Raw genomic sequence first — 22,545 nt, forward strand, 5'->3', positions numbered from 1 at the left:
AAGCTTTTCTTAGGAGCCAAAACTAATGAATATATCAATGACCACACAGGAAGTGATGTCCCATAACATTAGACTTTGAAGAAAGAAACATTAGTGAAACTGTAGAAATGATGGTTACACATGTAAAATGATAATGCTAAGTCACTGAAACAAACAAATTAGTATTACAGACCTGACAACTCGCACAATGCCACTGTGTGACACACAATATCAACTCCCTTCACACATTCATCCAGTGCGGAGCTGATATTCCATGATGGCAGAGAAGATGAGCTGAAAACAACTGTAACCAGTGGAGTTTCAGCCCGGTTTCAGAGGCCTTGAACTGCTGACATCCATTAATGGGTGTGTAAACATCTCAAGTCACCATCAGCAGCCTCAGCAAGCGTATGTGTTTTTAGGAGAGGGTTTGAGAGTGGGCTGAGGACACAAGTGCCTCATAGGTCCTTCTCAGAATGAGGCACCCGCCTCAAAACCTCTCCTCACACGCTGTGATTTTTGGTTTCGTTGGCAGGTCTGATCATATTTACAAAAGTCAAGGTAAAATATGGAAAAGTACAAAAAGTGGGATATTGGGTCTGCTGAAAAGTTACTATACTCTGAAGAGGATTGTTACTCCCTCGTTTGGTGTAAGGTGCTAATCTGCACAGTAGAACTCTGAACACAGTCACATGTGGAGTTCATGTTCTAGCTCCCCCCCTTCCCCTGTTTATAAGATATAGCCAGGTGTGAGTGAGACTTCAGCACAAACTCTAAATATGTGATTGTCAGTCGTGGTGTGCGAGGCTTGAAGGCTCTGGTGCATGTGCATGCCACATCTTATGTAACTTCCAAGGCATGAAATGCTATTTGCATGACAATGCTACGAAGCGTTGCTGCACTCTCTGATTGATGGAGTGACCCAGGGACACTCGTATCCTGAAGACCACGAACAACCCGGAACCACACCATTGCATCCTGCTCAGAACCCGATCACTCTGCAAACATGCCACAGAAATCTAGGACACCATCACCTCCCTATCCTCCAACGTGGCCTTCATCACCGAAACCTGGCTCACCCTCACTTTGAACCGTCACATCGCCACCGCAACACCCGACGGCTACAAAATGATACACTGACACTGCACCAACAAACAAGGCTTGAGCTTCACCATCATGTTCAATAACACCATCCGATGCATCGCCACCAGAGACAACCCTACCCACTCATGGCACACCTCAATTTCCAGCTGCAATCCGATGCCAATAAAGAGGCACCCTCGTCTACCGACCCCTAGGACTTCAACCGCCCCTCTGTGACGCGATCCCCAACATCATTGCACCACTAGCCATCGACTCCAACCACTACATCCTACTCGGAGACCTCAATTTCCACATCTACAGTGCTAACTCCACCACTCTCCTTGGGAACATGAGCAGCATTGGCCTCACCCAACTAGTCACCATACCCACACACAAAGTAGGACACACACTTGTCTGTATCTAACCTCCAGTGACAGTCAGATACAGCCACGCCATAGAACTCACCTGGTCCGACCACAGCATCATCCACTTCAGCATTGCTGGCGTTCAACACACTACCCCCAAGCACCATAGATGCAACTAAAGAAGCTGGGGCAAAGTTACAGAAAAAGACAAAGTGACAGGGATGCAGGCCCTTGACAATTGCAAACTCAAGGCATCATGCAACCTTGACCAGACTATCCTAAATTTCTCCACCTGGATCTTCGAATGTGCAGACAGTCGCCCTGCTGAAACCGGTCAGAACCAATAAAACCTAGGGACAAGCCAGCCAGTACATCCCAGAGCTCAGAGCCACCAAGCGCAGCTGCTACAGACTTGAGAAACGATGGGGATCCACCAGGATCCCCTCCTACTGAGCCACTTACAAAGCAGCCCTCAACAGCTACCACTGGAAAATCAAGGAAGCCAAGAGAGCACCCATCACCGCCCGCATTTCCCTAGCTACCAAGCATATGAAAGAACTATTCAGAATAGTCAAACATGGAACTTCCCCATCATCCTTAACACCTCCATCACCTCGGCCGTTTTTACAGACAAATGGAAGCACTTGGAAATCAGACCCCTCCTAAAGAAACCCTCTGCCAAACCCAGAGAACTCACAAATTACCAACCCATCTCTCTGCAAAGTACTTGATAAGGCCTTCAGTCAACAGCTCACCAGCATATAGACACCTCAACAGCAGGTCCTAGCCCAGGTAAGTGCAGCACGTTCTCCTAACAATGTAATATGTATATAGACACATCTATAGCTAACCTACACTACAGCCATACTAGTGCATACTGGGATATGTAATACATTGGACACAATGCAATGTGCATTACATTTTAATTTGTATTAACAGCAAACAAATGCCATGCAGAGACAAATCAAAATCCACTACAGGCAATAATTGTCACTTTCTTCTGCACCACAGACAGCTCTGCACAGTACACAGAGGGGGCTGACCCAGATGATTGTGGGACCACTCATATTGATGAGGAGGACAATCCACAGCACACATACTGTGCATCTCCACCGTCACAAGGGCACATCAGTAGTGCTGCATGCACTGCAGCATACATCTGAAGAGGCTTTCATGGCCCAAACACAGTCAAGCATCGCCACAGCTCTGGTGGTGAGACGACGCCAGCAGCGCATTCTGGGTCATGGCAGGTCATGGCAGGCCATGACGCAGGCCAAGACCCGTTGCGCAGGCAATCCCCGCCAGTCCACAAACTGTTGACACTGAGGTGTTTGGAGGCCTAGAAGGATCCATGTTACATGTTCAATGCCTGCAACAAAAACAGATACAAATCATGAATAGAACGTTGCAGACTATGCAACAACAATGTCAATAGGACTGGCCAATGTCTCCAGGCAGTTGGCAGAAAATCAGGATCACATGGACACGAAGATGGACAGCACGACAGCTGCAATTGAACAGTTGTGTGTCCAACGTGCTACATGTGACACCAACCAGAAGCGCGAGGAGAGGCACCTTGCCACCAAACTGGACACACTAAGGGTCTGATTTATACTCTTCAGCACCGCATTTGCGTAATTTTTTTATGCAAACGCGGCGCAATCTTACAAAATTCAATTATATTTTGTAAGTTCGCGCCGCTTTTGCTTAAAAAAATTATGCAAATGCGGTGCTAAAAAAGTATAAATCAGGCCCTAAGTCACTCAGTTGGCAGATTGGCTCATGCCATGACTAACCTATGCAGGGAGTGTTAATGTCCAAGTAGGATTGGGCCACTTCAGTGGTGATGTTACAAGAGGATTACAGCTCCTGACATCAGCCGTGGAGACATGCAATGTGAGCGCATTGCAGGCGGCGTAGCTGGTGACGGTCAGGGTAGGGAGGACCACTCTAGGATTAGCAGCGTGTCTACCATTAATACCTCAACACAAAGACGCAGCATCCGCTTACGTACTGAGGCACATGAGCAAGGAACACCACCAATCCGCAGAGGCAGAAAGTAACAATGATGTTAAATAAGTGTTACTCATAAGTTGCAATCAACATTTCTGGTGAATTAACCAGCATTGCATACCTCACTATTGTTGATTTTATTAATGATTCACTTAACATATTGATCCCAGTCAACAATGTCAGACGTTTCCAAGCATCATTAACTGTCTGTTTTTTGGCCACATGATCAAATGCATGGAGAAATTGGGAGTTACCTTCCAAAATAATTGCTGGCATTGGGGGCCAGTTGCAATCATCCCTCCACTGCCCTCCTTTCCTCTGTGCGTTGCTGCCTTGGAGGTGCGATATCGTCATCTTCAGATTCAGAGTCCGATGCTGTGATGTGTGGTCCTCTCCTGGTGGCAATGTTGTGCAGCACTGCACAAGTAGCTATGATTTTGCGAGCTGTTTCTGGTGCATACTGCAGTGCACCCCCACTTTTGTGCAAACACTGAAATCTGTTTTTCAACAGCCCAAATGTCTGCTCAATTATCCCTCTTGTGCGTTTATGTGCCACATTGTAGCGCTGCTCTGTCTGGTTCAGTGCTTAATTTGTAAATAAAAAGGTGCCGGTGCCCAAAGCCCTCCTCTTAAACACGCCGCTGCTGCAATTAAATGTGCAAACATGGAATACTGAGGTAGTGTAATCCCGAAGCCATCTCGGACCTCTTCAACCCATATAAAGCTACTCCCTGCCCCTTCAGCTCACAACTGCAGCTTTCTGCTTTCTCTCATTGTGACGCTTTTTTTTTTTGTCTTCCTCCGTCTTTCCCAAACGTGTCTTTTGTTCGCAGCAAATGCTTGAGGCAGAAAACTAAGCGCCGGCCCTCAAAAATAAGTGCCTGTGCTCAGCAATGGAAACAACAAGCACAAATTAAGCACTGGTCTGGTCAAAGATGGTCACCCTGACTTTGTATATCCTCTCGTGCCTCCTTCTCCTCCTTCTCAGCTGAGCCAAAATCGTCATTCTCCTTGTTATCACGTACAAAGCTGCCATTTTGAAAGAACTCTGATGCATTTTTGGCCTTTTTTAGGGTATCGCTTGCGTAGCATGCGCTAGCGCATGGGTATCGCTTGCGAGATGCTGTGGTACTTAGAAAAGGGCTCGGAGCCCCGCCCATGTCACGTCAGTGTCTTTCATTGGTCGTGGGCTTGCCTTTTAAAATCTGCTTGCTTTCATTAGTGGAAGGCACACATACGTCATGCCTTTTCTGGTGGTTAGCCCTCCTCTGGTGCAGCGACGAAGTACTGAAAAGATACGAGGCTCCACGTTTTCCGTCCGGTTTGTGGACTACTTTTTCTCTTTTTTCGCAGTGCGTTCTCGCTTGGCAGAAGTCAAGCACTTTGCATGACATCAACCCTGTTACATAGTTAATTGCACTTTTGCCTGTTACATAGTTAATTGCACTTTTGCCGGTTATGTAGATAATTGCACTTTTGCCGATAGGTTTCACTGTGAGTGAACTTTTATTTCCCTTTGTGTGTCTGCTTTGTACTGATGGCGGCCGTCAGCTCGCTTATGTGAAACTTTTACTTTTCAGTTTATATGGCAAGAAAAGTCCAGTTAGTTACGTGAAACTGTTTTACTTTTATTTTCAATTCAGGTGGCAAGAAAAGTCCGGTTAGGAATTTACAGTGCTAATTGCTTGTTTAATGAAGGTTTGGTTCTGTACCTTAATGGTCACGCCATTTTTCTCGTTCTTTTAATAGCTTTGTTGGCCATATACAGGATGCGCTACAACACAGCATCTTTAATGCTTGTAACGGAAACGTATCCGAAGGCATTAATGGAGACCTGGGTGTATTCGGGTCTTTCAGCATCAACGGCGAGCTATTACGCACTGTGGCCCTCATTACAACCTTGGCAGTAAATGCCACCTACCGCCGTGCTGACAGCCGCCAACATACTGTGACCGCGACAGTATACTGCTACAGGTATTATGACCCACTCAAAGAAATCCGCCACTATACAGACACCATTGGTGGTACACACCGCCGCGCTCAAAATACACACACACTTACAAAACTACACCACATTGAACAATTCAAACTACACACACCTGACACACATACACACACCATACCCACACACCCAATCCAATATAAAACACTCACCCACATTACCCACAACCCTTTCAACGAAAAAAAAAGATTGCCAAAGAGAGAGAGACAAGCCAGGAGCACCCACTCAATCTGAGGCACAAAACACCATCACCCTTACACCATCCACGCACCTCACATCACATACCCCAACACATCACCCCACACATCCTCACACATACCACTCACACCATATCCATGCACCCCAAAGACACGCCAGGTTTTCAGAGGAAGAGCTAAGGGTCATGGTGGAGGAAATCATCCGGGTAGAGCCACAGCTATTCAGATAACGGGTGCAGCAGACGTCCATTGCAAGGAAGATGGAGCTATGGCAGAGAGTCATGGACAGGGCCAACGCCATGGGACAGCACCCCAGAACAAGGGATGACATCAGGAAGAGGCGGAACGACCTACGGGGGAAGGTGTGTTCTGTGGTTGCAAGACACCAAATAGCCGTACAGAGGACTGGAGGTGGACCTCCACCTCCTCCCCAACAACGAACAACATGGGAGGTGCAAGTCTTGGCAATCATGCATCCTGAGGATCTCGCAGGAGTAGCAGGAGGACTGGACTCTGGTAAGTCAAATTCTTACTATTATATCCCCCACCCTACCTGCATGCCATCACAAACTCCTACCCCTACCCTCACCCCCATCACTCCCCCACCTCACATATACCCCACTATCACAACCCACCCATCCCAAAACCAAGCCCTGCATGCCACACCAATGCATGGACACCCATCACAGACCTGCATGGACACCCATCTCTAAAGCATGCCCATTAGAGAGAATCACCTAGCCCACAAAACGCCACTCACACAAGGCAAAGCTGACAGGGCAATCACATCCATACAGGGAAACACACCCATGTACAAGATGGTACACGCAGAGACAATAACACTGCATTTACATCCCCACAGGACCCCCACTCAACGTCACTGGAGAGGAGGTGCCACCAACATCCAGTCCCCCACAGAAGAGGTCCACAGTGATGACAGCAGCTCTGCACACCTGGATCACGATGACCAACCTGGCCCATCAGGGACCTCTGGACAGTCGGTTACCCTGCCACAGTCCCACACCACCACAGAGCCTCCCCTCTTAGGAAAAACACCATCACAGCACCCACCCAGTGGGCCAATGCCACTGTCCCCAGGACACGTCAATCAGCAGTGTGTCCACCACTACAGGGACCCCAGGCAACCCCACAAACCCAAGACAATCAGGGACCTGGGGTCAGTGGCAGTGGGCACACGGTTCAGGGGACAGAGGCACAGGACATCAGGGAAGCTGGGAGAACTGCTGTGTAACAGGGGGAGGACAGGCCCAGGGAACCCACTCTCCACGAGGCACTTGCAGGGATCCTGAGAGTATACCACCATTCCCAGAAGACCTTAGGCCAGATACTGGCCAAGTTGCAGGAGACCCAGTGACTGCAGGAGGGACAGTACCTGGGGATCAGGGAGGACCTCAAACACATCCACACCATCCTGGTCACCATTGCAGGGGTGCTGGCTGACATGGCCAACACCATGAGCGAGGCCGTGGCACACCAACGGGCCCCTGACACTACCACACCGAAGAACAGCCCTCCACCTCCGCTGGCGCTAGTGGACAGGAGGCCCCGCAACAGAACCAACAGGCCACCAGCACCCCACCCCCTGCAGAAGGAGAACCACCCCCCAAACGGTCCATGCGATCCAGGCAGAAGCCAGAGAACATTGCCACGACCCCCGCCAGGAAATAAGACTCCCCTGATTGTCACCCTTCTGTTACAATCTGTTACCCTGTCCACCTTGAAGTGCCATTGCTCCCCTTCCTATGCCCCATTGGACATTGCACCTGTGATACAAAGAGACTAGACTGTAACTGGACATTCCTCTACCATTGCCCCAGCCCATTGCACATCCCCGTCAACCTCATAGCACTTAAATAAACACCCTTGGAACAAATACAAGTCTGGAATCTGTCAATTGATTGAAATATGTATTAGTTCAACAAACTGTAAACTATGCAATTCACATGTACAGTTATATATACATTGGTATGACCTGTGGTGGGCAGCAGTAAACACACCAGGAGCCAGAGTGGGGCACAGAGATCTGAAAATAGGGATGCCAAAGGGTACAGTAAGTTGCCTTAGACATAGGGAAACATGCTGCCATGCCCAATGTCCAACAGAAAACTGCTATATAAAGTGAAGCTACATTCTGTTTTGGAAAAAAAGAAAAAATATGGAGTATATACGTGTCCCTTATTCAGGTCAACAAAACGTTAACTTATTCTACAGCTCAGGCTAGAGCCTTGAATGATGCTCACAGCATCTGCAAACACGATGGTGGCCATGGACACATGCACAGGATGGCACACATGGCTTAAATGCATCCATGTGGTAGTATAATTTGTTGTACCTTGTCATGTATCTTTAGTATTTTCTCGGATTGAGATGTCCATTGATGAGCCACAAAGACCCACTTGCAGGGTTTACTATCAGTGAGAAGTTGATGGAAGGACAAGTTCAACTGCTGATTGTGACATCAAATGAGGATAATTTGGACCTCGTTAGAATTGCTAGCCAGCGTGTGCAGTTAGTGGTTAGTTTCTTTTATCTGAAAAGCAAATTGAGCTTGATGGTTAGAACTAGAATCCTGTAACCTGTCAAGAAGAATAAAATCCTCTTTATGGCACATGATTCACTTACTTTAGCTCAGTCTGGAAACTTGAGTGTCTGAAGTTGTGCCGCTGTCTCTCCCTTGTCTGTCTCAGAGCCCTCTTGGTACAGCTCTTAAGAGAATCTCATGTCTCAGCTTCTGAGCTGATATCTCTTTGGAAACTAGATTGTCTGACACTCTTCCTTCCTCTGTATCATCTCTACCTCACTGTCTTCCTGGTACAGATCTTAAAAGAATCTCACATCTGTCTTTCTGAGCCTGTGTGTCTGATGCCGGATCACTAATAATGGTTTAAGTTTTGCTCTGTTCTGTTCTGGTTTTCTCTACTTATTTGAGCACTGAAAATATTTTCTTAGACTTCATCTCAGGTTTGTTTAATGCAGTGAACATTAAGGGTTCATCAGCGAACACACACAGGAGAAAAACATTCCTGTGCTGTGAATGTGCTAAGTGCTTTAGTTGGTTATGATGGGTACAAACTCATCAGCTAACACACATTGGGAAAAGCCATTTAAGTGAAGTGAATGTGTGAAGAGCTTTATTCCATTTATTCCATTAGCAAACCTACGAAGACATCAGCAAACACATAATGGGGAAAAAGCACATCATTGCAGTGCATGTGGAAGTAGTTTTAGCGAACTCACACTGAGGAAAAGCCATTCAAATGCAGTGAATGTGGGAAGAGCTTTAATCATTTGTCAGTCCTACAAAGACGTCAAAAAACACACAGGAGAAAAAACACTCAGGTGCAATCAATGTGGCAAAAGCTTTAGTGAATCCGCACATCCAAAAGTATATCAGCGTACACACACAGGGGAAAAACCATACAGGTGTAGTGAATGTGTGAAGAGCTTAAGTCAATTATCAGACCTGAAAAGACATCAATGAACACACACTGGGGAAAAACCTTACCACTGCAATGAATGTGGAAGTAGTTTTAGTGAATCTTCAGAGGCTCGGGGAGGGGGTACACTGCACCCCCCTTTTAAAGTAGAAAACAGCCCCAGGGATGGGGTCCCGCAGAGGTGCATGCTCCCTTCCCTAAACAAATGAGTTTTGCCCCGGGGATGGAGTCCCTGGTGCCTGTAAAGGTTTGTGGAGTGGAGCTGCATGAAACACCTGCAGTGATATTTGTGTGTTGACCACTGACTTCATGTCGCACTTGGCTTAGCTGCCTACTGTCACTTTAGTGGCCACTAGTTATAGACTCCATTTTGTATTCAGCTTAGACTCCATTTTCTGTTCAGCTTAGCCTCACTGCCACGTTACAGGTGCGAGTAGTTTTCTGTACAAACATGTTATGCAATGTGTTTTCTACTTCTGCATGTTCTCTTTCTCACTGAAGAGCTAGGACATATTATCACCAAAGAGCTAGTACATAATTTGAAGGAGTTAGTCAGTCAGCATGATAAGGATGTACCAGACTGATTTTTATGGTACAGCAGGGAACGGTTTGACTTTGGGAGGGACGCCTTGGGATTTTGTCCAATTCCCAACATGTTTCTTTCACAGCTTACCTAAACTAGCCAGCATTTTTGAATATTTCTTCTTGGTGGGAGAGGTTTTTCCAGAAAGCCCCTTCTCCTGTTCTTTAAGATATAAAAGATGACCCTGATCAGCAGTTTTAGATTCCGAGACCTCAGTCAGGATTTTAGACGTTGAATGCCTGATACATTTCCCGTGAGGGTGGAGATCTCTTTCTCGCAGTCGAACAGGGTCATTGTCTTGCTGGCATGAGAAAGATGAAGCCTCTGGCAGGCCCTACGGTGATGCATTTTTATTAATTATTTGGTTTGCAATGTGTATGTATATATATCCATACATTAATATAAGTGTTTGTATCCTTGCATGTATGTATTTGCTGTTTATAGATTGAAAAGTCTTCATGCATGTTCTTACTTCATTGTTGCACATATTAAAAGTACACTTTTTACTATTCAAGCATTCTTTCACAAACCTTGCAAAAAACTATAATAAATGTCTTCTTCAGATTAAGAAGTGCATTCCAGAGAATCTTTTCGACTCCTTTCAGTGTGTATATTTTGGCTCACTCAAAAGTAAAGCAAAACAACACCCAAAATAAAAATGAAAAGAGTAATTAATGAGAGACAAGAGCAGCAGATTGATTATTCACTGCTCCTTGAAAGAGTGTTCCATAATGTCCTTGGGTCCTGTAAAGGGTTGTGGAGTGGAGCTGCGTGAAACACCCAAAAAGAAAAAAGAAAAGAATAATGAATGAGAGAGAAGAGCCACAGACTGATTATTCACTGCTCCTTGAAAGAATGCCCCACAATGCCCTGTAAGGGCTTTTTAAGCATACTTATTACAGCTTGGTGGTGCTCCTAGAAGGCACGGGGCATCAAGCATTTTTTAATGTTGTGGGAGAGCTGCATGGAGTGCAGCAGCTTTCCAGCAGCATTTTGTAAAAAACAGTAAACTCCTGGGGTCTTTGAATCGATGACTCTAGGAGAACAGACCCTTTTTTTCAAAAACAATCCTAGCAGGAGCTCTATGGTCTGGAGTGTAAGGCCCTTTTGTGTTTTTTTCTGATTCCCTTTTGTGAGCTGAAAAAATGTCAAAAGAAAGACTCAGATACATGTTGGTTTTATAAAATAAAAAATGTCTTCAGGTCTTTCTTTTAACATTTTGCAGACCACAACCTGGTTTGATAATAAACTGTGTTAAACAAAAGACCCACAGACATGATGATTCTTTTAATTAAAACTTTATTTACCATTTTTCTAATAATTACTATTATTAAACATTGCATTGTGTGAATTACTGAAAAATACATTAGATTTTTCAAGAAAGATGATATTACATACATATATATATATATATATATATATATATATATATATATATATATATATATAAAATGCTGTATAAGCTTTAGGTATGTTGATATGCTCATCTCTTTACGAAACCAATAGACCCACTTGTTATATTTTGGTGTTGTGACTCTTTAACAAAATCATTAGTCTTCCTGAGTGCGACCACGACCTGCAAGACCAACCGCACCCTGCGACCCTGCGCATGCCAGAAGGCCGTGTGTTGCATGGGATTGGCTGCTCGCAAGGTGTTGGATGCAGGGCCTGTCCACAGGCCAGACCTGCGGCCAACCTCATGATGTACACAGCAAACGTTCATGTGTGGCTTGGAGTTGCTTTTGTGCGACAGGTTGGACGCAGGGCCTGGCCGCAAAACCTTTAACATAATGACAGTGATGACTGGCATGACAGGGGTTGGCTTCCCTCTGGTAGTTGGAGGCAGGCCCTGGCAGCAGGCTAGCCCTGTGGGTAACTCCATGCTGCGCACGGACAAAGGCTTAGTGCGGCGGGGCTTGGCTTTACGTATGGTAATATAAGCGTTTATGTAAAAAAAAAAACTAGAAATTCTCTGAAATAAACAAGGTTAAAGTGAGGTTATAGTTATGAGTTATTATATCTTGCTTTACATTACAAAACACCTTAGAAATTCACTGAAAAAAAAGAGTTTAAAGCGGTGTTATAATTAGGTGAAAATTTCAGTCACAACAAAACGTTTTACATTAAAAAAATCACTGAAATCCACCAGTTATAATTATCTTTAGTAACCGTAACTCATGCCCTAAAGTAACTATAACTCACACTCGCACCATGCACAGCCAATTACCAAACATATTATATCACTTATCACATGTTCTATAGCATCATTGATGCCATCACTGCAACATTTGAAGGGACAACATTGATAACAGAACGATGCATGGCGGGCGTGAGTCGCTAATACATTATTAAAGCATCATGCAGTAAAGCAGTGTCATCTACAGACAGCACATTTTCCATTCAAATGACCACTAAATTTGCATACATACAGCTTTACTAAGGTATAAAGCAGGGAAATGATAATGTATGGAAATCGGGTTTCAGTGAATATCCTTTGTGCATCACCCAGTAAAACTGTCCTGATTTGTTTTGATCCTTTTAAAATCTTTGCTCCCATCACAATTTAGAATTACAAAAAAACTGGTTTCATTTTTGCTTTCCTAACTGTTGATATATTCTGAAAATATATCTGCAGTTAAGAAAGTTACAGGTATTTAAATGTTGTGTGTTACAAAAACGACATCCCACAGCCTTTCCTTTCACACCTCATGTGCACCAGCGAGGTGGCCACACAGTTCACTTTAAAAACTCCTCTTGCCTTGCAGCCAGAGTAAGAAAAGTAAACAACATTCACCATGCTAACAGAATAAACAGGAATTTGTCACAAGACGTATCCTAACATTAGACCTCTGCCTTTACAGCACAGCAAATGTGACAAGATAACTACAAAATGTAAAGGCACTGTTATTTATTACTCTTTTGTGATCCACTAGAAATTGGCTGGCTGCCACCAGTGGGTTGTGACCCACAGTTTGGGAAATGCTGTTCTATAATATTCTAATGTGTCAATTTAATGGAATATAATTTAATTCTAAAATAAATGTTAATTCAATCATTCACTCACATTCTGTCAACTCTTCTGTGATTTTCTTATTTATGGACAGAGAGAGCTTGAAATGTATGTCTAGGGTCTTCTTCATCAGGGAGGTGTGAGGGGCCCGATCTAACACTGTTGGTCCGTCAAAACTTAAAGTGGAGGCACAGAGACTCACACCCAGAGGATTTCAGTCTCAGACCTGTATATCAATACTTTCTCATCCTAACTGACTGAAGTAAGTGACTCGATCTGGCAACCTTCTCCCTTGTCCAGATGGACGGCTAGCTGGGTGAGTTCAGCATACATTGGAAAATACGAAATTTCCTAGCTATCGTGAAGGAAAGTTTCAATTCTATTAAGGACACGGAGGCGAGGATTATGCAAATCTTTCTTCACTCTTTATTCAACAGCAAGTTCAAAGTTAAACAAAACATGAACAGAAAAACTACAAGTTCCATGAGCCCGCCGCCATGGTAACGAGTATCCAATGAGGTGCCCTCCTTCACGTCAGTATAAATGGCCCGAGACACGTCACACTTCCTCGACTTCACTGCGGAAGGAATCCTGGTAGAGTCAATTGGTCGTAGTTTCGGAACCTAAAAAATAGGTGTAATTAGATGCAAATCCAATAGAACACAGGAAACCTACCAAAGGCCACAAAGTTATGAACTCTGAAACACATATAAATGAAAACATATCTGAATCAAGTGTTTACCTGAAAAATTAAAAAATATGAGCAGAATAACCAATAAACAAAGGCATAAACGCAAGTATACTACCTTGCTACGCAGATAGATGTAATCGGGAGGGAACATATCCGCGAAATGTATGTGGGTGGGATAATCCTCGCCTCCGTGTCCTTAATAGAATTGAAACTTTCCTTCACGATAGCTAGGAAATTTCGTATTCTATCACAGGACCGGAGGCGAGGATTATGCAAGTTCAAAGCTTACTTACCACCAGTGCGGCTGCGTCGTGAATTGGTTTAAAGTAAAACTTCTTAAAAGTAGACTCTGAAGACCAATCAGCAGCATGCATGATGTCCTCCAACCTGCCCCCCACTTGTATGGCTTTGGAAGCCATAGCTCCCCGAGTAGAATGAGCCCCAAAAACTCGAATATCTATACCTGCCTCAGAGAGAATCCACCGAATCCATCTGGCAATGGAGGGAGAAGAAACCGCCCTAAACGGCTTCTTAATAGAAATCAACAATTGAGTCTCACCTGGAGGTCGTAAAGAACTGGTCACTTCCTCATAGACTTTGAGACATCTAACCACACATAGCCTCGGGGAATCAGGGAAAACGGGATAGGACACCGACCTGGTATTATTCTTTGTTCTCCTTGCAATAGTAAACGTGACCCCTGCTGGAGTAAAGACTCGAGCGGAAACATCCAGTGCTCTGATATCTGATACACGCTTACAGGAAATGAGGCAGAGAAGCATGGCTAATTTTGCCGACAATTCCTTCATCGATAAATATTGGTTGTCCCGCCAAGAGGATAAGAGATTAAGAACCAAATTCACATCCCAGAGCTCCGAATATCTAGGTTGTGGAGGTCTGGAGAGTCTAATACCCCTAAGAAGTTTACAAACCCAGGGATGCCCCCCCAATCGGGAGATTATTCAGGGGAGGATGGCCCGCAGAGATGGCCGAGCGAAAAGAATTGATGGTGCGATACGCTAAGCCGGATGCAGCTAATTCCGCCAGGAAATTGATGATGTCGGCAATGCTGGCCCCCATGGGATCGCAGTGTTTGCCCACACACCAACTAGACCACCTATTCCATGCTGATCTATATCGTTTGCATGTACCAGGGGCCCAGGCCTGTGCGATGAAGTTATTAGCTTCCTGCGAAAGCCGGTTGTTTTGCCAATGATGCCGGAAATCTTCCAAGCTATGAGGGGAAGATGACCTTGAAGGATTAGAGGGTGGCAGAACCCCGACGGATCCAGGAGTATCGAGGGAAAATCCGGGAGGCGAAGAGGACACTCGCACGAGAGTTCCAGCAGAGTCGGGAACCATGCCTGTGATCTCCACCAGGGGGTTATTAGAATCACCGTCGCCTCTTGGCGGCGAACTTGAGCAGCAACCCGCGGGATAAGAAGAAACGGGGGAAAAGCATAACCCTGAAGAGTGCCCCAATGTTGGAGAAACGCATCTACTGCCATCGCTCCCGGATCCGGACGCCAGCTGAAGTATAGGGGAAGCTGGGCATTCCAACGAGACGCAAAGAGATCCACTGAACAGGGACCCCAATGATCCATGATCGCCTGAAAAACCGAGCGATGTAGTCGCCAATCGCTGGGATCCCGGAGAAACCGAGAATTCCAGTCTGCCCACACATTCTGGGTTCCCGGAAGATACTCCGCTGTGACTGAGATTTGGTGTTGAAGGCAAAAATGCCAAAAATCTATCGCTAGCCCCGCTAGGGCTCTTGATCTTGTTCCCCCTAAACGATTTATGTATTGCACTGCCGATACGTTGTCCATCCGTAGTAGAACTACGCATGAGACCTTGTTTCTCGTGAGAGACTTGATTGCAAAAGAACCCGCCAGGAGCTCCAGGCAGTTGATATGCATGGTTAGTTCCTGCGGGGTCCAGCGTCCCCCCAACGAGATGTCCCCGCAACGAGCCCCCCATCCCTGGCGACTGGCATCTGACTCGATCACCAGATCCGGGGCCGCTCCAAAGATGGCCCTGCCATTCCATGCCTCCATGTGGTCCAGCCACCAACACAACTCCGTCCTTGCCTCTTGAGACAGGGAGATCAACTCGGAGTACGTCACCCCTCGGCGAAGGTGAAACGCTTTCAAGCGTTGCAGGGCTCTGTAGTGTAGGGGACCCGGAAAAATGGCTTGAATCGAAGACGAAAGCAGGCCTACCACTCTGGCTAACTGGCGTAGAGAGATCTGGTCCCGTTGTAGGACCTTTCTCAGTTCCCTCTTTATCTTGGAAATCTTCGTCGCCGGGAGACTGAGAGACGCTGAGCGGGAATCCACCAGAAACCCTAGGAAGACTAACGATTGAGTCGGAGTAAGTTGCGACTTCTGTTGGTTGATCACAAAACCAAGGTCCTGGAAAAGCGCAATAGTTGTGTTCAGATTGAACATCAACCGAGACCTGGACTGATTCATCAAAAGGATGTCGTCCAGATAAATTATGAGGCGAATGCCTTGTAACCTCAGAGTTTCCACTACTGGTTTGAGAAGTTTTGTGAAACACCACGGCGCCGACGACAGGCCGAAGGGGAGTGTGGTGAATTCGAACACCTGGTTGTTCCATAAGAATTGCAGGAATCTGCGATGGGGTGGAAAAAATAGGGACCGTGAGGTACGCGTCCTTGAGATCTAGACGAACCATCCAGTCCTCTTGTAAGAGGAGGTCGCGGAGCATGTGAATACCCTCCATTTTGAAATGTCTGTAAACCACCCACTCGTTGAAAGCGCGAAGATTGATAACGGGACGAAACCCTTTGTCCTTCTTTTCCACCAAGAAGATGTTGCTTACGAAGCCTGTGGGGTGAAGGGAAGTAAAGGAGATGGCACCTTTGTGAAGAAGGGCCTGAACCTCTAAATCTATGAGTTCTGAGTCTTCTGCCGAGAACGCGATGGGCTGAGGCAGTTTCTCCTGAAATGGGGTACCCCAGAATTCTATTTGAAAACCTGAGACAGTTTGCAGAACCCATGCGTCGGAGGTAATGCGCCTCCAATTGTCCCTGAAAAACCTCAATCTCCCCTTGCTTGGCCCGCTCCGCCAATTGAATAATCTGTGTGAGGGGACCTAACACATCAAGAAGTTTATCCTGGCATGCCCTCCAGGAGCGATCAATCCCTTTTTTGGGATCCTTGGTGTACTTGGAAAAAAAAAAACGTACACATTTTTGGGTCAATAACTGGCGTGAAAGCGACCTTATCCGATAAAGACGGGCGTGGGCACTCCGCCCGTAGACGAGTGCGCACCTCTTTGTCCAGAGGTTGCCTAATTTTACTGGCGACATATTCAGCCACCTTGTGGTCTGGACGCCACTCCGAGGAACGCGGATGGTAGATACCCTCCGGCTCAAACATATCGGAGTCAGAATCAGCGTGATCCGAAGGATCTGGTAGGGTAGCACCCGGACGCCAAGGGCGACCCGAGTCGTCATCTAAAGACGATGAGTCCTCATCTGAACCTCCCATGAAGCCTTTGGGGGATCCCAGGTCAGGGTTCCATAGGTGGTGAAGCTTGTCACCCAGAACTCCGGGCAAACGGTCCTCCCGGGAGGGTACGCGCTTATGCGCGCGCGCACTCTTGGGAGTGGGTGAAAATACACCATCCCCCAGGTGCCCCGCGTCGCGCTTGCGCATTTTCCTGGGGGCCGAAAGGGTAGAGGAATCACCCTCCGCTCCCGTCACACCAAACACGCCCGTACCTCTGGACACCTGTTCAGTAAGCTTAGCTACAGTATCCCTAAGAGGGGCTAAAGCGTGAGAAATAGCCTGGGAAAACAAAGTGTCCACTCCGGGGGGAAGGGTACGGTGAGAGGGACCCTCACCTGGGGACATGTTGGTAAAAGGTTCATTCTCTTGGGAGGAATGCATAATGAGGACTATGACAGAGTGTACACCCAACAAAAAATATACAATATATAGGGTAAAAAATCCCTACCCTCTCTGTCACCGATAGCAAGCCAAGAAGTAATGCCTTCCCTAATGGGGTAATTCTTACCCAAACGGGTGTCAGGGTAGGGAATAGGAAAAAATGCACCAAGGTGCCAAGCATGCAGTAGAGGAGAAGCCCTCAATTCTGGGAAAAAAAGAAAAAGAAGCAAACGCTAAACGCGAGCCGCGCACTGAGAGGCACGCTCTCCGATCGATAAAGAACACAGCGCGCGCTCCCTCTGGTGGGCCCGACGTGTATTAACACGCCGAGGGCCGAAAGGAAATTAAACGCTCGAGCGGCCCGTCCGTTCCGGACCGCTCATGGCGATAAAGTTGCTACAACAACAGAAAGCCCCGCAAAACAATTGAGCGGCAGCGCGCCAAGTTTAGGAAACAAACTCCCAACGGAGGCAGAAAAGGCACTTATCTGAGCAGTGAAGAAAGAGAAAGTGTGACGTGTCTCGGGCCATTTATACTGACTGTGAAGGAGGGCACCTCATTGGATACTCGTTACCATGGCGGCGGGCTCATGGAACTTGTAGTTTTTCTGTTCATGTTTTGTTTAACTTTGAACTTGCTGTTGAATAAAGAGTGAAGAAAGATTTGCATAATCCTCGCCTCCGGTCCTGTGATAGAATCAGGATTTCATGATGTGAAGAATAAAGGCAAGAGGATCATGTAAGCATTAAAAAGGAGAGGGGGCAACACCACGTCCTGTGTGACTCCCCGTAATCAAGTACTGCAAACAGGAGTGCAAATATTTATACCCTGGCAGTGCCATTTTATGAAATAGGCTAGATGCACCTTAAATCTCTGCATCTCTCTCCGTCAAACCCACCCTAATCGATCCCCTTTCCAGCAGCACCTGTATAAGACCGGTAGGCGAACACTAGACACTCTCTCAGCCAAACACACCCTATTCTACAACCTCCCCATCAGTAGGAGGCTGCTGCGTGAGCATGAGGCACTCTCTAATAAACCCAACCCCTTTTACACATTCCCCTGCAGCACCTGTAGGAGACAGCACAGAGTGGCTTGACCTAGAGATCTGCTAGGGCTAGTTTGGTCTCATGTGTGGGTAAAACTTCATTGGTTTCTGTCCAGAAATACTTGGTGTGCACAGGGAATGGGCGAACTTTGTTCTGGAAGGACTTGGCCAGGGAGTGCTTAAGACCCACAGCGACTAGGCCCCCACTAAGTAATTTATTGATAATCTACAGATAACTAGCACACCAGCTAGTGTCAGACTCTTGAAGGTGCAAGAGTCATTTTCCCTAGATCACTACAGTCAGAGCTGGCTCTGGGAAACCCACCAAACTTCAAACATCTTGGTTTCTATTGGATCTTTTGGTCAGTCATTACCAGGCTGTCCTTTAGCGGGATCAGCATTCATTTTTCCAACATGCAAGATTTTCTTAGAAATATTTGGTTCGCTTTTCTGGGAAGTAAAGGTTTACGTCAGGAGGTTATAGGTTTGGAACTCAACATAAGGAATGACTCAGGCGACAAGATGAATCCATGTCACTGGGAGACACGTTTTCCAGATCTGGGATTTGACTTAACTTCGCGGTATACTCTGGGATTTGTAGTCTTAGTTCATTTTAATAAAGCATATTGGACCAACACATCTGATAACATTGATAAATAACAGCAAAGTGAAGGCTTGGAAAAGTGGCATCCTGGGAACATGGGTCATCCTAAGTACGACAGAGTAATTTCACACAAATTACTTCATCTCTCGTTAGAGATGTTACTTTTAAAAAGATGTTAATTTTCATAGGAATGTTACTTTTAAAAGGAGACATTCACATATACGTGGAGCAGGTAGAATCAGGAAAACCAAAAAACCCAAGTCCTAGCAACCTGTGCTGTTCAGATATGACCCGACCCAAGAAAGGATTCTAGTTCTTAGAAAACGGTAGTACATACGAAAAAACGTCTGGTGGGTGAACAGCAGACACTGTCTGTAGGATTAGTGGATAGTCCCTGGCACAATGCTCATGTGATAGCCTGTTCTTCATTTTAGCACATTGGCACAACTAGTATGTTTTCTTGTGCAGGAGACCTGCCTCACAAGTCTCATCACAAGTGTGCTATATTCTGGTGGGTATAGGGATATCTATATGGTACTTCTTTATACATGGGTGACTATTGTCCCAAAGACTAAGGTCCTCATTACGGCTGTGGCGGTCTTTTTCAAGTGCTGGCGGTCTGCTGACTGTCATATTTGGAGTTGTGCAAGGACTTCTGCCCATTTATAGGCGGAAGTCCAACTCCATCGGCAAGGCCGAAAGAGTTGAAGAGGCAGGCGCATCACCAGCACCGCCATACCAACAATACCCTGCCCGCCATATTACGAGCGGTAATAAGGCTTGGCGGAGTCTTGCCGGCGTGATGGTGATGGTGGTGCAAAAGGGGGGGTGGAGAGTTTTGGGTGCAAATGTGTGTAGTGTGTGCGTGTATGTGTGTGCGAATGGGGGTGTCTGAGTGTGTGTATGTGTGTGAATGGGGGTGTCTAAGTACGTGTATGTGTGCGAATGGGGTGCATGTGTGCAAGTCTGCGAGCGACTGGGGGTGCATGTGTGCAAGTGTGTGTATGCAGAGGGGGAGTGTGTGAATGTTTGCGTGCATAGAGGGGGTGGGGGTGTGAATGAATGTGGATGGAACTGCGTGTGTGAGCGATTGTGGATGGGGAGGTGGAGGGTGTTTGTGGGAGCGTGTGCATGAGTTTGTGTGCATGAACGGGGAGAGCAGGTGAGTGCATGTATGCAGTGCAGGGGGAAGGGGTGTGAATGTTTGCTGAGGGGAGTGCGTATGTGTGAGTGGGCGTGTGTGCATGTCAGTGTCAGAGCGGGTGGGGGCGTTTGGATGGATGTATATTGTTGGGAGGGAGTTGTAAGTGTGTGGACGGGTGGGGGTGTTTGTAAGTGTGTGGACGGGTGAGGGGGTGCATGGATGTGTGGGGAAATGTGTGCATGTGTGTGCCAGCGACAGGAATGAGTATTCCTCTCGCCGGGTGCATTACCACCAGGGTTTTTGTGGTGGGGTGACCACCACGGAAAGCCTGGTGGTCTGCAGCCCCGAAATCCAGCCAGCAGGCTGAGGTCTGCCGCCGTGCTGGAGGTGCTCATTGCCAGCTGCGTCTGGGCAACTGCACCAGTCGGGCCAGGTAGTGTTGTGGAGGTTTGGCTTCTGCCAAATCCCACAACTTGTAAAGCGGCGGTCTTTACCGCCAGGTCTGCAGTGGTAAGACCGCCACAGCGAGGCTGGTGGTCTGATGACCGCCATCCTCGTAATGAGGGCCTAAATCTTGACACTACCAGTGGTTGGTAGCAGCTGATTATAGTGATTGTTGCCAGGCCTTTATACATGACCCTCAATGGGGAGACTGGCTGCAGGCTCTTCCTCGGAAATCTGTGCAGTGTCATGATGGAGTTTATGGTCCCTCTGTTTAAGAATCTGCAACATTGTAGGGTGCTTAATAGGGTTAATAGGGTTAGCATTAGTATTGTGTTGGGAATGTCCCCGGCATGGAGTGCAGTCATGTATCCCTGCCCTGACAGTCATGCATCCCTGCCCTGATTGCCTGGGTTTAGATTTTGCCCCAGTTTCACACTAATCCAGTGTGTGATGGAAGGCCTAACCCTATTCCTTCACGAGTGAGGTCCAGGACCTGCTCGTATCTGGAGGGGCAATGCTGTCATGGGTTGGACAGTAGATGTCCATTGTAGGTTCAGCATGTAGAGCTGTGGTAGCAGCATACTGTGGTTTGTGAAATTGTACTGGTGAACATACCTTTTTATCTGAGTCGAACATACCTTTTTATCTGAGTCACAGGAATGGAGGCCTACTGGCCCATTTGTGTAAAATTCTGCTTTTATGCTCTTACCCAGGTTGTGGTGCTAACATTCCAGTGTGTTTTATGTGTTTGTATTTGTGTGTAGCCAGTGTGGTGTAAGAGTGAATGAGAGTCATGGACTATCCAAGTACTCAGGATGGCGTTTCAGTTGTTTTCCTAGACAGTGGAAGGGTATTGCTGACTTTCCTGGAGCTGGAGGGAGGAAAGAGGAGACAGGGCTCACTTTAGACACTGGATTAGCTCCTTTTGCTGTGAGGGTCTGCTGATTAGTCTCCTTGAGCTCTGTCGATAGTTGGATTGAAAGGTGGAACTCTCTGTTACCTCATAGCATGAAGGATCCTTTAGGTGAGGCTAGCCTTTTGTCTACTTCCTCTTCACTGTTCTGTGTGCTGCTGTTGCTAGGTGCAGAAAGCTCACACACCTCTTTGTGCCTTTGTTGTGGGTGGTCCATACTGGAGATGACTCAGCTGTGAGGACTATCACTGTAAACAAAAGCTGTGTTTGAAAGACTGCCTGGAGAGGACACAAGAAAGAAGAACCAACCAAAACACACTCTGAGAGTGTAGACAGAGAATCCACATCCCTTGTTTGCTTTGGGTGTATAAAAGTGGGAGGTGCTGTCCCACCAGTTCCAAGTTGGTTCCAAGTTCTCTACGACTGAGGAAGGGAATGATCTACAGAGTACTTATTGGACTACTGAGCAGCTAGAACTGGTGCCTGCCTGACAGCCAGCGTCCCAGCGGTGGGTGGACTTCACCTTGAGTCTGACCTGGAAGAAAGAGTTGTTGCCTTTTCCTGAAGGACTTGCAGTCTAACCTGCATGCTGAGACACAGAAGGAATACACCAACCATGCAGGAGGTGTGATTGTTCAGAGTGAGCAGAAGCAGCTGACCCCAGAATTGATGGTCCATCCACGTGGAGAGAGATTTGCATGCCTCAAGGATCAGTTTGTTGGATCTTCTGCCCAAGCGGCCTCTATTGTGGCATTGTCCTTAGGTTGTTCCTGAGCATATTATGCACCTGTGATCCAGGAGTTGTGCCTGAGTGGCCTCCCCCATGGCACTGTCTGCAAGTTATGCCCAATTCGACTGTGCAGCTGTGAACCTAAAATTGTGCCAAACAGAATGTGACTGCAGATTTTTAAAGTTGTTTCAAAACTGAGTGCATCACTGTTATGACTGACTGAACCAGAGCAAACTTCACCACTATCCCACTATAGAGAGTTGAGGTGGGGTTGTGTCACAGGTGAAGATGTGCCCTGTTGCATTTTGAGACCTCTGATCTCGTTGCTCACCGCCCAACTCATCCAAAGCTAAGAAGAGGG

General features: G+C 46.7%; 1 pseudogene; it reads left to right on the plus strand.

The window, feature by feature from the left end:
* Positions 1 to 9,681, plus strand: part of LOC138286904 (zinc finger protein ZFP2-like) — a 51,028-nt pseudogene extending 41,347 nt beyond the window's left edge.
* The last annotated feature ends 12,864 nt before the right edge of the window (positions 9,682 to 22,545 follow it).

The sequence above is a fragment of the Pleurodeles waltl genome, chromosome 4_1, assembly GCF_031143425.1.
Source record: "Pleurodeles waltl isolate 20211129_DDA chromosome 4_1, aPleWal1.hap1.20221129, whole genome shotgun sequence".
Lineage (NCBI taxonomy): Eukaryota > Metazoa > Chordata > Amphibia > Caudata > Salamandridae > Pleurodeles > Pleurodeles waltl.